At 50.4% G+C, this 13798-nt stretch overlaps 1 protein-coding gene across 1 annotated transcript in view; it reads left to right on the top strand.

The window, feature by feature from the left end:
- lama1 (laminin, alpha 1) overlaps window positions 1–13798 on the top strand; it is a 406389-nt gene that overhangs the window by 82866 nt on the left and 309725 nt on the right. The window lies entirely within an intron of this gene.

Genomic DNA, 13798 nt, shown 5'->3' on the forward strand with positions numbered 1-13798 from the left:
CAGCCGGCTCTCAGAACCAAACAATATTCCACCCGGGTTCAACAGCAGACCTCTCTGTGGCAGCTGCACGCTGGGCCCAACAGCAACCGCGGCCTTGGCCTTGCTTTCTCCTCAGGTACTGGCCTTGTCCTGACTTTCTCCTCAGGTACTGGCCCTGAAGGGATGCACTAGTTTGCCTTTTGAACTCCTGAGCTAATGGGTAGATTTGCCTCAGGTGTGTTGGAGGTGGGTGTGGCCTTCACCTGAATTGGAGTGAGAGGGGGACTTTGTCTCTATCTGGTGGCCACATACCGTCCATCCACCACAAACCGCCCCCATAGCTCACACTACATACATTCTTTAAATGCACCTCCTCAATACTGGTATTTCAATCAATTCCTGCGACAGATCAATTTCTGGGACAAATGCTAACCACACTAATGAAATTTATGTTCTATAATAACAACAAAAAATGCTGGAAACACTCAGCCGGTCAGGCAGCATCCGTGGCGAGAGAAACAGAGTTAACGTTTCTTGGTTCACAGACCCAAAACGTTAACTCTGTTTCCCTCTCCACCGATGCTGCCTGACCTGCTGAGTGTTTCCAGCATTTTCTGTTGTTATTTCAGATTTCCAGCATCTGCAGTATTTTGCTATCGAATTTATGTTCTATGTTTGGCAAGAAAACCAAGCTGCACCTCAGTGTTGTTACAGTGGTGGTATCATCGCTTATGTTCTGATTAGAAAGAGGGAGGAACTGGCATTCATGTAGCACCTTTCATTCTGTCAAGACCTCCCAAAGTGCTTCACAGCCAATTAAGTCCTCTTGGAATGTCACAGCTTGGTCACTGCAATGAGATGAAGGACCAGATAATCTGTCTTGGTGGTGTTGGTTGAGGGATAGCGGTTGGTCAGGACACAACTTCATTGCTCTTCTTTGAATAGTACCATGGGATTTTTGACATCTACCCGAAAGGGCCCCAGTTTAACATCTTACCTGAAAGGCAATGCCTCTGACAGTGTAGCACACTCTCAGTACCGCACTGAGGTGTCAGCCTAGATTATGTGCTCATGTCTCTGGAGTTGGCCGTGAACCCATTGACCTTCTGACTCTGACCTGAGACACTGACTGATATTTTAACTGAATGACAAGGTTGTCCTCTCGCAGAACATCAGCCATGATCTTATTGAATGGCGGAGCAGGCTCGAGGGGTCAAGTGGCCTATTCCTGCTCCTATTTCTTATGTTCTTCTGTTCAGAGCCATGGTGATGATGGGCTTGAAATCATGTTCTTGTAGCTTCTATATTTATTATGACCTATTCTTTCAGTGGTGTTTCAGAAATTGCCGACACTTCAATTTGTGTTCTCGTGCGACACGGACTGGTTTCTTGTACATTTCAGACATCATGAAGGAGGCTTATCTATTGTACTTTTAATTGTGCTGATTGACGAACTACAGGTTACCAATACCGTTACCAATCCTCTCGCGCCATTGCACGCTGGCTCCATGGATCTTAACCAACAAATTCAAAGTGATATAAAGATTAAAAACTACCTCTACAAATCCTGCAGAGTGAAAGAGGAAAGGGTCACTGGGATGAATATAAGAAAATGTGGAAACACGTCAAAAAGGTGCCCAGAGGGTCAAAGAGGAACCGAGAGTGAAGCATAGCAGCAGAGGCTAAACACAACAGTTTAAAAAAAAATCAACTTGACAACAATAAGAGGACAGTCAAGGAAGAGGCAAAAACTCTAAAAGATGCACACAGAGGAGGAACAAAAAGTAGTAAATATTCAGATTAATTACTTCCTCCCGATATCCACTAGGGAAGATATGAGCAACTAGTTCTCTCCAAACAGAGATAATATATTCAAGGCTGAGACAGATACATTTTTGGACTCTAGGGGAATCAAGGGATATGGGGATAGTGTGGGAAGGTGGAGTTGAGGTAGAAGATCAGCCATGATCCTATTGAATGGTGGAGCAGACTCGAGGGGCCGAATGTCCTGCTCCTAATTCTTATGTTCTTAAGCAAATTAATTGACCAATATAAATGAGGCGGAAGTTCCAGAAAGGCTAAAAGGGCACAAAGCAAAGATAAACCTGCAGCAGAAACTCACTCTGTCAAATTTCACACTGCCTGGAAGAACAGGAGCAGATGAGGAGAATAAAGTAAATCACTATAGTTGGGCTGGAGGTGTTGGCTTGGGAGAGGTAGCATGGAGCCGGCAGCTATAGTGCATGCCACCTGGGGTTAAGCTGGGCAAAGAGGTCAGGTAACATTAGGAAGCATAGAGAGAGGCCACTTCTACTGGGAAGCGGGTCAGCATCAGGCCGAGCAGGTCAGGACCTTAGCGAGTGTGGCGCTCAGGGAAGGGCATTATGGGTTAGGCATAGCAGAGCGGTTGAAGAGATTGATACCTGTCTTGTGCAATTGAAAAAGTTATTAAATGTAGGAAGGTAAGAATAAATTTTAAAAATCAATGTGCTCTTAAGATACCGCAGCATTTCCTGATTATACCAGATCCTGCAAATCCATTGGCAGGACAGGCACACCAACGTCAGTGTTTCTTGCTCAGGCCAACATCCCCAGCATCGAAGATTTGACCACGCTTGATCAGCTCCGATGGGCGGGTCACATCGTCTGCATGCCCGATATGCGACTTCCAAAACAAGCGCTCTACTCGGAGCTCCGACACGGCAAGAGAGCCCCAGGAGGGCAGAGGAAACGCTTCAAGGACACCCGCAAAGCTTCCTTGAAAAAGTGCAACATCCCCACTGACACCTGGGAATCCCTGGCCCAAGACCGCACAAAGTGGAGGAGAAGCATCCGGGAAGGCGCCAAACACCTCGAGTCTCTTCGCTGGGAGCAAGCGGAAGCCAAGCACAGGCAGCGGAAGGAGCGCACGTCAACCCAAGCACCCCACCCACCCGCCCCTTCAACCACCGTCTGCCCCACCTGTGACACAGACTGTAGGTCCCGCATTGGACTCATCAGTCACCTGAGAACTCATTTTTAATGTGGAAGCAAGTCTACCTCGGTTCCGAGGGACTGCCTAAGAAGAAGAAGAAGAAGAAGAAGAATCAGCAACCTTACAGTCTTATTACAATATTACATTGTACGATACTAGGCATACAATATAACATTACAGATACTCCGAGCTAACACCTTTAACAATAGACAGAGATATGTTTGATTCCTTTGCAGGCAACTATTTCAATGCACTGGGAGATCTGTTCATTCACCATTAGCAGTTTGAGGTGCAGGCAGTGCCTGACAGTGCTGTTATATGAGCACTTTTGTGTTTATGCAGAGTGGTTTTGGAGGTGCAGTGTTACGAGAATCAGGAGACTCTCTGGACTCTCGATTCACCTCGGCTTTGCCTGTATTATAACTCCAACTAGATGCAAAGGCCCATCTTAAAAGTGCCTTGTGAACTTTTCAAGCTTACAATGGAATCTTTCTAATAATAGGGAAGAGCAGGCCCGCACATGGTTTGTTGCTGAGCTCAGTGCGAGGTGCAACTTTTCACATAAGTCCGATCTGCCAACTGTGCCTCACATTGCACAGATACTGGTCTGCGACTGGTATAACCGCAGCCTTTTTCACCCGATTTAGATTTCACAACCATTTCTACCGCAGTGTTGGCACTAAGTGCTCTAACTGCTCTCTGTTTACATGCTACACTGCCTTGTTTGTTCGATGGATGATGGACATGTCTCCAACGCAAGCATGTCATCAGTGTAAACAGCAGTGGACCCCACTCTCTGCCATCACCAGGGAGGCAAGAGGCACCGCTCCTCGGAGCTGGGTGGATGATCAGCTTTCCGTGGCCCGCCTTGTATTGCCATTATTATCCTGCTTTTCCCCACATGGTCAGAGCATCATAAAACTTGCAGCGCAGTCGGAGGCCATTTGGCCCATCAAGCTTGTGCCGCTGCTAGCTCTTTAACAAAGCTATCTCCCTTTAAAAAAATATTTCCTGCCCTTTACCCACCTTTTTAAATACTTATCCAATTCCCTTTTAAATGGTGTTCTAGTTTCTGCCTCAACAGCTGTTGCTTGTGGTAAAGCATTCCATGTTCTTATAAACCTGTGATAAAACCTCGCCAGTCATTCTTCCATTGATAATTCAGAGTCCATTCCCCCCTCCCTTGTTGCCTCCTGTTATGAATTTGCCAACCAATTGAAGCAACCTTGCACTATTTACCCTGAAAGCCTCCATTGACCTTCTATGCTGCAGTTTTGGGGGAAAAAAAATCCAATCTTTTGAGCCTTTCTTCACAACGATAATTTCTCATTCCTGGTATCATTCAGTCAATCTTTGCTGAAGCCTTTCCTGGCAATTTCATTCAATGGATGTGTCCGAGTGACGGCGCCAAATGCAGTCAGTCAAACACAGAACTGGACACTGTAATATTATAACAATGCTTTCAATTGGAAACATTTGAAGCTAATACAGCCTGTGATGTGTAAAGCTGGAGTGCACAATCCTGATGGAACTACCGGACATGCTTTATCTTGCCACAAATGCAGAAAGTTGAGATGGTTCTTCAGACAGCACTTGAAAAGGCTTTGAATAACTATGGAAATAACTGATGAGAGTGCCCGAAGGCCTTGTTAATAATGGGCTACGTGTCCAATTACATGTGGGCTTTGATGTGTGCCCATGATAGTCGTTTAGTTATTAAAATGAAACCGGCATTGGATTGTGACGCCTACCAGCAGGCTGATCAAAGTAGTATTCACTGCCGACTAGTGAGAAGTTATCTCGACTGAATATCTGACCTTTATGTACTCCTCCTATAACTGCTGTAATCATTCTCGCTTTGATATTTCAGAAAGAAGGAGATAGCCATGTGTTGCAAGCTAAACATTTCTTAAGAATTGTCTATATTTTATATATATATATATATCATTTTTATGAGTTGGTACACCTGGGAGTGATGCATATTGAAAGGGCAATTGTTGCAGAATTTGTTTCTGGTCATTGTAGCTGCCCCCATGACCCGAGGAAGGCCTGTACGGACCAGTGAGTTGAAAGACATCTCATTGATCTGTATTGGTTGGTGAAGCTAGTATTAGGAGCAATTTGGGCATTGACAGAATTACATCTGGGGAGTTGAGGAGAAATGTTTTCACCCAGAGGGTGATGGGGGTCTGAAACTCACTGCCTGAAAGGGTGGTAGAGGCAGAGACCCCCATCACATTTAAAAAGCACTTGGATATTCACTTGAAGTGCCATAACCTACAAGGCTACGGACCAAGAGCTGAAAAGTGGGATTCGGCTGGATAGCTTTTTGTCGGTTGGCACGGACAAGATGGGCCGAATGGCCTCCTTCTGTGCTGCAAGTTTCTATGATCCAGGCCTAATTCTCACACACGCAATTTCATTGACTAGCGATGAGGAGCAGGACCCCTGTTTTCCCCCAGCCCAGGGGCACTGAAGCCGATTGGTGCAACTTAACTGCTGCCCCTGCAGAGGTTAGCTAACTCGGTCTCTTGTTTGTCCCAGGCGGTATTTTGGAAAAAATGCTTCCAAACTGACGTATTAAAACTCACTACGCACTTGGTTTGAGCATAAAGCAAGGCTTTAATCAACTTGTTTCAGAACATGACGGTCTAGTTGTACTTCACTAGTTCCTTGTCTTACAAAATGTCCCTAGGCAAGCTGAGCCCACGCCCGAGTATTTATACTCCTTGGACGGCGCCACCAGCTGGCCGTCCAGTGTTATTTCATGAGTAGTTTCTTTATGATGATGAGATTTATAACATAAGCTATTTTTGATTTCCTTTTCGTGGGACCAGGAGCGGCAGGAGTGATCCTTCGGGGCGCCGCAAGAGTACAGTGAGCCGCTGCCACCCTGGGCTCATGCCTCCATGTGGTCGGAATTACTCCACTGGCCAACGAGCGAGCTGCAGCAGCAGGCCCATTCGCCAGCTTGCCATGGCCTCAAAATGGCTGAGGCCTCTTCACAGGCCGAATGGGTGTGTGGTTGGCACATTTCACTGTGGCTGGGTGGGCCGGTTCAAAATTGGGTCAGTTAAGTCAGTAGACTTAGTGCCCTATTAACAACGAAGCTCTGGCTGCTGCCATTTCGAAAGGGCCCTTCCCTAGGGCGGCCGGAGTGCCCGCCTGTTTCAGGCGGTAGGCCTCTTGATTATGACGTCGTTAGGACTGTGATTGCAATTTTGAGGGACGTGTGGGTGGCACGTGCATCACACACCCTCTGCCCATGTGTCCAAGGACTGCTGTTGGCCACTCCAAAAACAGCCCAGAAGTGTTCCTGGGTTATATTATCATGGAGCCAGGAGGAGCAGGAATTTCCCCTTCTCCCTCCGCATTTGCACCCCACTTCCTCAACCGGGACCTACCTGTGGGGCAACGCAATGCCCGAGCTGCCCAATATTGTGCTGGGCCAGAACTGCACCAGGACACGTGATCGGAGCGTTCGGTTTGCTGGCGAGATTGTAAATGAAGCCCAGGCTCAAAATGGCTGGGGCCTCCTCGTCCACTTGACGGGAGGCTGCCGCACTCCACCAATTACTGCCCAAAAGTGCAAATCGGCCCCAAGAACAACTTGCATTTATATAGCGCCTTTAATGTAGCCAAACATTCCAAGGCGCTTCACAGGAGTGTTATCAAACACAATTTGACACCGCACCACATAAGGAGATCTGGTCAAAGAGCCAGTGTCAGCTGTGGCTCAGTGGGTAGCACACTCGCCTCGGAGTCAGAAGGTTGTGGGTTCAAAGTCCCACTCCAGGGACCTGAGCACATAAAGCTAGGCTGACACTCCAGTGCAGTGCTGAGGGTGCGCTGCACTGTCGGAGGTGCCGTCTTTCAGATGAGATGTTAAACCGAGGGCTCGTCTGCTCTCTCAGATGGGCGTAAAAGATCCCATGGCACTATTTCGAAGAAGAGCAGGGGAGTTATCCCCGGTGTCCTGGCCAATATTTATCCCTCAACCAACATAACAAAGACTGAGGGCTCGATTTTCATTGAGCCATGGAGTCGGGCTTGGAGGCGTGCGGGAGGTTAAAATCGCAAAAATGGCGGGCAGGACCCCTCCGCCTGGTTCCCGACTCCGAGCAATTTTAACTCAGGCGTGTCTGATGGTCCCGACTCCGTCCCGCATCCAACAGGCGGGACTGGTCATTAAGGCCCTTAACCACTAAATGGCCTCTATAATCCTATTTTGAAAGGCCCTTGCGAATTTAACCCTTTTCCCACATGAAACACGCCTGGTGGGAAACACGAATGTGAAACCTGGCGGGAGCACCATTGGATTGCTGACTATCAGCTGCAGGTCAACCATTAAAGAGGAGATTTGATCAGCCATGATTTGCAGGTGGCAGGACTTAGTGATCTCAGGTCTGGGGCAACTTTTAGAAGGCTTAACCATACCTGTGGAAGGTTGGAGCCTTACACCCATCTCCAGTGTGACCTCCTGGGAAACCCCTCTCGCCACCTTCACTCAGCGCTTCCTCAACGGAGGCATCTACCAGAAACATGGGAGCCATTTATTTCCTTCCCATCTGGGCATTAGAGGAGCTCGAGCACCAGCCACGGCAGCAGCAGAACCATGAGCAATAGGAGCATCAACAGGAGCGGCAAGCTGCTAGTCACCCACCTGAAGATGCACAGACCAGAAGGCGCCAGCGCGCGACATCATTGCTGCCCGGGATGCAAGGGACGCACTCATCCTGGCCAGATTTGCTTAGCCTAGTCAAACAAACACTTTTGCCTTGCAGCTTCTTACCAGAGCATTCACAATGGCCAAGAACCAGAGGATTCCCAGCACCCTGACCACCATACTGACAGTTGCAAGTATGCCTAAGCCCTCAATGTGGAAGTCCCACTAGTGAAATGATAGATGATACAATTGCACCATTTGCCATCAGAAATTTTATGTACATTACCGAAGTGATGGCATTTTTGCAGTAAACACAAAATTGCACCCAAGTGACTACCCATGTGACTATTTGTGCAGAATTTTCCTCTTACGCATGCTCCTAAGTGGTGCCTCCCCTGTGGCTTCAGCAGATGTGGAGGCCCCTTGCTCACTTTGCTGCTGCTCCTGTCTCGACACCTTTGGCGGGCGTCCTCTGGGGTGGCGAGCCTGTGAGGGCTCGTCAGCAGTCTGTTGCTCCTGCGGCTGTGCAGGGGTTGAGACGTCTATCTCACTTGGGTGTGGACTCCGGTGGGGCTCTGACCGAGGGCTCTGCAGTGGCATGGAAGTGTGAGTGCTTGGAGAGGAGCCCCTACTTCCTTGAGGTCTGCCACCAACCTCCCTCTCATGGGTCAGGTCCCCCTCAGCGCCTGCAAGTGGCTTGAGAGCACCTTGCTGTACATCAGGGGGGCCATGGGGACCCGTATCTGCAATGGCAGTCCTACTCAGAAGGACTTCCATGAAGGTCATGTTTCTCTGTTCAGTAGATGCCCATTGCTCCTCAAGAGATGTCATTCTATTCTGAACAGTGACCATGTTTTCCATACCCTGGCAACTAAGTTCCTCCATGGCCGTAGCCATCCTCTCCTCTACGGTAGCCATCCTTTCCACGGAGGTTGCCATCCTTTCCGTGGTGATGCATTCATGCGCCAATGACTCCACAAAGGCTCTGGTCATGGTCGCTATGGACTCCTCCATTCGCTCCACACTTGCAGCGATCCTAGAGACAAAACCTGCCAGAGACTCCTGCATCTGTTCCTGGAGTTCCATCACTGCTGATCTTATGGATGGACCCAGAGGCAGAGGGTCGACATGCAGCTGAGCTGAGCTGGCAGAGTCCTGCGCCCTCTGACTAGGACTCTCCACTGCTGTCCCTATCTCCACAATCTGCTGATGCTCACTTGTGAGCTGTGATACACCAGGTGACAACACTACTCTATGTCCCGAAGGTCCCACCGAGGTGTGAGTGTCTGCGCTGGTGCTGGGTGCGCAGATTTCTGGTGACGCTGCGCCCTCAGAGGTTGCAGCTTCCTCTGAGGAGTCTGGCTGCTCAGCCTCTTCTTCCTGGCTAGGGGGGAACGGATGCTTGTGATGGTCCTGTGTGGGAGTAAAGGAAAGAGTCAGAGATGTGATGCAAAGGCTACATGCACATAGCTTTTTGCAGATGCTCATAAGTCCATCTGTTACAGCTTCACAATCATTATCAGCGACTCATGCAATGTCAGAGAGATGGGAAACTTTTCTGTCACCAGCTTGTGTTGCACCCGTCTGTCCGTCCCCCATGCGCGAATCATCCTCAATGCCCATAATTTCCAGGACGGCCTCCTCCCAGGGGGTCAGGTGGGCTGTTGAGGGTGGCCCTCCTCCTGTCCTGGCTCGCTCTCTCCTGTTGTGAGCTCTCTTTTCCTGCAATGAGGGAGACAAGTGGAGATTGAGTGAGAATGAAGGAGTGAGTGTAGAGATTGCATAGCATAGATACTTAGAAGGTGACAAAGATGGAGTGAGGTTGCAAGACCAAGGGCCCTCCCTGTGTGTTGTCAGTTTTGTTCAAAGCAACAGAGTGAGAGGGAGTGTGAGGGCTGCATGGTGGAATAGTTATGTGAATGTGAGCATAGAGAGAGAGGGAATGGGTAAGGGTGCATGGATGTCAGTGTCAAGTGGGATGTGGAGGAAGAGATTGCTAAAGCTGAGTGCTGGTGAGGAAAGGCAATGGGGATCAGATTGAGGGTGATGGGAAATCCATACTCACTTTTCCAGTGCGCTGAAGGTCATGAAATCTTTTCCTGCACTGTATCCAGGTTCTGCGGGTGATTCCCAAGGAGCTGACCTCCTCAGCCACCTGCATCCACACTGCCTTGGTCTGAGTGGGAGGCCCCTTCCTCCCTGATGAAGGGAAGAGCACCTCCCTGTTGGCCCTAGCCCCATCGACTAATGCCTGCAGTGCCACCTCATCAAAGCAAGGAGCTTATCTTGCCCTCCCGCTTGTCATCTTTCCTGCAGCTCCCTCACACTGCACAGTCAAGAAGCTTGGCAGTCTGCAGAAGAAGCAAGGCTTACTGTGGGCCTTAATTGCAGTAGCAATGATGACGTCGTCGGAGGGGACTTTCAGTCATACAAAACTCATTTGCAAAGGCTTCCCACACGTTGGAAATCAATTGGCCACTTAAGTTAAAATTGCATCAATCTCCCACATCCATTTAGATTTGTGTGGGAAACACGAAATTCGGATAACACGACGTCATCCCGCACCTGAGTCAAAATCCCCCCCAGATTATCTGGTCATTATCACATTGCTGTTTGTGGGAGCTTGCTGTCCACAAAATTGACTGACGCCATTCCTACACTACAACAGTGGCTCCACTTCATTGGTTGTGAAGTGCTTTGAGATGTCCGGTGGTCGTGAAAGGCGCTATATAAATGCAAGTCTTTCTTCTTTTAAGGAGCATCTTAAAGGAGGAGGGAGAGGTAGAGAGGCGGAAAGGTTTAGGGAGGGAACGCCAGAGCTTTGGGCCTAGGCAACTGAAGGCACGGCTGCCAATGGTGGAGTGATTAAAATTGGCACTGCACAAGAGGCCAGAATTCAACTACTGAAGATCTTGAAACACTGCACGTGCCTATGTCCCAGACTGAAAACACACCTCATATAATAACAACCGCAGAAACTCCTCCTCTGCTCAGTACTTACTCAGTCACTTACTTATTTATACCGTTGTGGCGGAGCCACCAAAGGACTCAGATCGGTTGTATATAATTACTTTAACAGCATGTTAGCTACAGCCTGTGTCTGTACCTTTATTTATACTGTTTAACTGTACAGAGTGTAGTTACCTTAACAGCGCGGGTAAAACGTGATGACGTCATGCCGTTCATCATGTGATCCCCGACTGGCGGGAAGAACGTGATGACGTCATGACGTCAGCCACCGGACGGCCCCAGCAGTCCTCGTGGAGGCTCTGAAGAGAGCAGACCTGTATTCGATGTTATCCTGCAGTTTCTTGTTAAAACCTGTTTATTTCATTAAAGTTAATTTTGTTTAATCGCCTGAGTAGAACTCAGTCTTTTAGTTAGGAACCCACGTTCCTACATCGGTGACCCCGACTTTCGTGAACGGTTTTCACAGAAGACCTTCAGCATGGAAACGAACGCCGTGACTCTGAAACTGCCACAGTTCTGGGAGCAACAACCAGCTGCGTGCTTCATCCAGGCTGAAGCCCAATTTGCCATCAGGAACATCTTTGCGGATCAGACCCGTTATTACGACGTGGTCTCTGCCCTCGATAGCGCCACTGCCTCGCGGATCGTCAGCCTTCTCGGTAGCCCTCCTGCTGACCGCAAGTATGATACGTTAAAGGTGCGGTTGCTACAAGTCTTCGGTCTCTCGAAGTCAGAACGTGCTCGCCGGCTCCTCGCTGTGCCCGGCCTCGGGGACTCCAAACCGTCCGAGCTCATGAGCCAAATGCTCACACTCTTAGGTGCCGAACCGGAATGCTTCCTCTTCCGAGAGCTATTCCTCTGCCAACTGCCGGAGCAGGTGCAGGCTGCCCTAGCCATGTCCGAGGTTACAGACTGCGCAGAGCTTGCTGCCGAAGCAGATAAGTAACCCAGCAGCGCTGTGCCGCCACGAGACGCCCATCCCCCACGGACGTGGCTCCAGCTCCTTTTGCAGCGGGCTGGTGCGTCTACCACGCCCGTTTTGGCGCGAAAGCACGACGCTGCTGCTCTCCCTGCAGCTTTTCGCCCCAAAAAAAACAAAGCTCCTGCGGCGTTCTTGGCGAAGGAGGACCGGGTCTAACGGGCGCTCCGCGGCTGCGATGGCCATCGGATCTTCGGGGAAGCTTCTTTTCATCACAGACTCCCTTTCGGGTCGACGTTTCCTTTGCGACATCGGGTCGCAGTGTAGCATCCTACCTGCGTCGAGTCTCTACATTCAACCTGGGGGCCACGGTCTTTCCCTCGAGGCGGCTAACGGCGCAGCCATTCGAACTTTCGGAAAGCGGCGGGTCCAAGTGTGTTTCGGCGGTCAGCGCTTCCACTGGGAATTCGTCACAGCCAAAGTCTCGCAGGCCATCCTGGGGGCGGATTTTCTGTGTGCCAATGGTTTCCTCGTCGATGTCCGGCACCGCCGGTTGATCAACGCGGCCACCTTCCACTCGATTCCGTGCCACAATGGTTATGCCGTGATGCGCGCTGTCGCCTGCGCGTTCCCATCTCCCGATGACTTCACTCGTCTCCTCGGAGAGTTCCCGGAGCTGACCAGGCCAACTTTCTCCGCCTCGGTCACGAAGCATGGGGTAGAGCATCGTCTCACCATGACTGGCTTCCCGGTTTATGCACGGGCTCGAAGGCTTGAACCCGGCAAGCTCGCGGCTGCGAAAGCGGAGTTCGACACGATGGAGCAGCTGGGGATTATTTGCCGGTTGAATAGTCCCTGGTCTTCGCCTCTCCACATTGTTCCGAAACCTGGTGGCGGCTGGCGGCCATGCGGTGACTACCGACGCCTAAACGACGCCACTACTCCTGATCGGTACCCGATCCCGCATATTCAGGATTTTTCGGCCCATTTGGCGGGCAATTCCATCTTTTCTAAAGTCGACCTCGTCCGTGGGTATCACCAGGTTCCCGTTCATCCGCAAGACATTCCAAAAACCGATGTTATCACCCCGTTCGGCCTTTTTGAGTTCCTGCGGATGCCGTTCGGTTTGAAGAATGCGGCACAGGCTTTCCAGCGCCTTATGGACTCTGTGCTCTGAGACCTAACTTTCATCTTCGTCTACCTCGACGACATCCTCATCGCCAGTGCTAGCAAGGAAGAGCACATCGGCCATTTGCGTACCCTCTTCACACGCCTCAGCCAGCACGGTTTAATCATCAACCCGGCCAAGTGCCAGTTCGGCTTGCAACGGATCGATTTTTTGGGACACCGCATCACCTCGGACGGCGCCGTTCCCTTACTGACGAAGGTGGAGGCTGTTACCTCTTTCCCGCGCCCGCAGACCATCAGGGCTCTGCAAGAGTTCCTGGGGATGGTCAATTTCTATCACCGATTGGTCCCTAAGGCGGCTCTGCTTATGCAGCCTTTGTACGAGGCCCTCAAGGGCAAATCTGGTAAAGATCCAACCAGCTGGACGGCCGAGATGGACCAAGCGTTCGTCACCACCACGCGTGCTTTGGCCAATGCAACCATGCTGGCGCACCCGCTTCCAGGCGCCACCATCGCCCTTACTACAGACGCGTAAGACTACCCCATTGGTGCAGTACAGGAGCAGTGGGTGAACGGCACGTGGCAACCGCTAGCGTTTTTCAGTTGTCAACTGCGGAAAAATGAAAGAAAATACAGCACCTTCGATCGGGAGTTGCTGGCCCTTTTTCTGGCCATCCGCCATTTCCGGTTTTTATTGGATGGACGCCCCTTCACTGCTTTTGTCGACCACAAGCCGCTGACTTTCGCCATGGCCAAGACCACCGAACCGTGGTCAGCTCGTCAACAACGTCACCTGACGTTTATTTCTGAATTTACCACGGACATTCAACATGTGTCTGGTAAAGACAACCTGGTAGCGGATTGCCTCTCCCGCGCGACGGTCCACGTGGTTCACCTTGGGATTGACTACGCCCTCATGGCTGAGGATCAGATTTCGGACCCAGAGATCCAATCATACAGAACCGTCCCATCTAGTTTCCAAGCGGCCGACGTCAGCTTCCAGGCCGCAGGCACCACGCTCCTTTGCAACGTCTCCATGGGAGGTTCCCCAACCTATCGTGCCAGTCGCATGGCGCCGGAGAGTGTTCGACGCAATACACGGGTTGTCGCACCCTGGTATGAAGGCTTCACAACGGCTAATGTCGGCGAAATTCGTCTGGAA

Source organism: Somniosus microcephalus, chromosome 7 (assembly GCF_052327205.1).
Source record: "Somniosus microcephalus isolate GS21.2 chromosome 7, FLI_Smic_1.0, whole genome shotgun sequence".
NCBI lineage: Eukaryota > Metazoa > Chordata > Chondrichthyes > Squaliformes > Somniosidae > Somniosus > Somniosus microcephalus.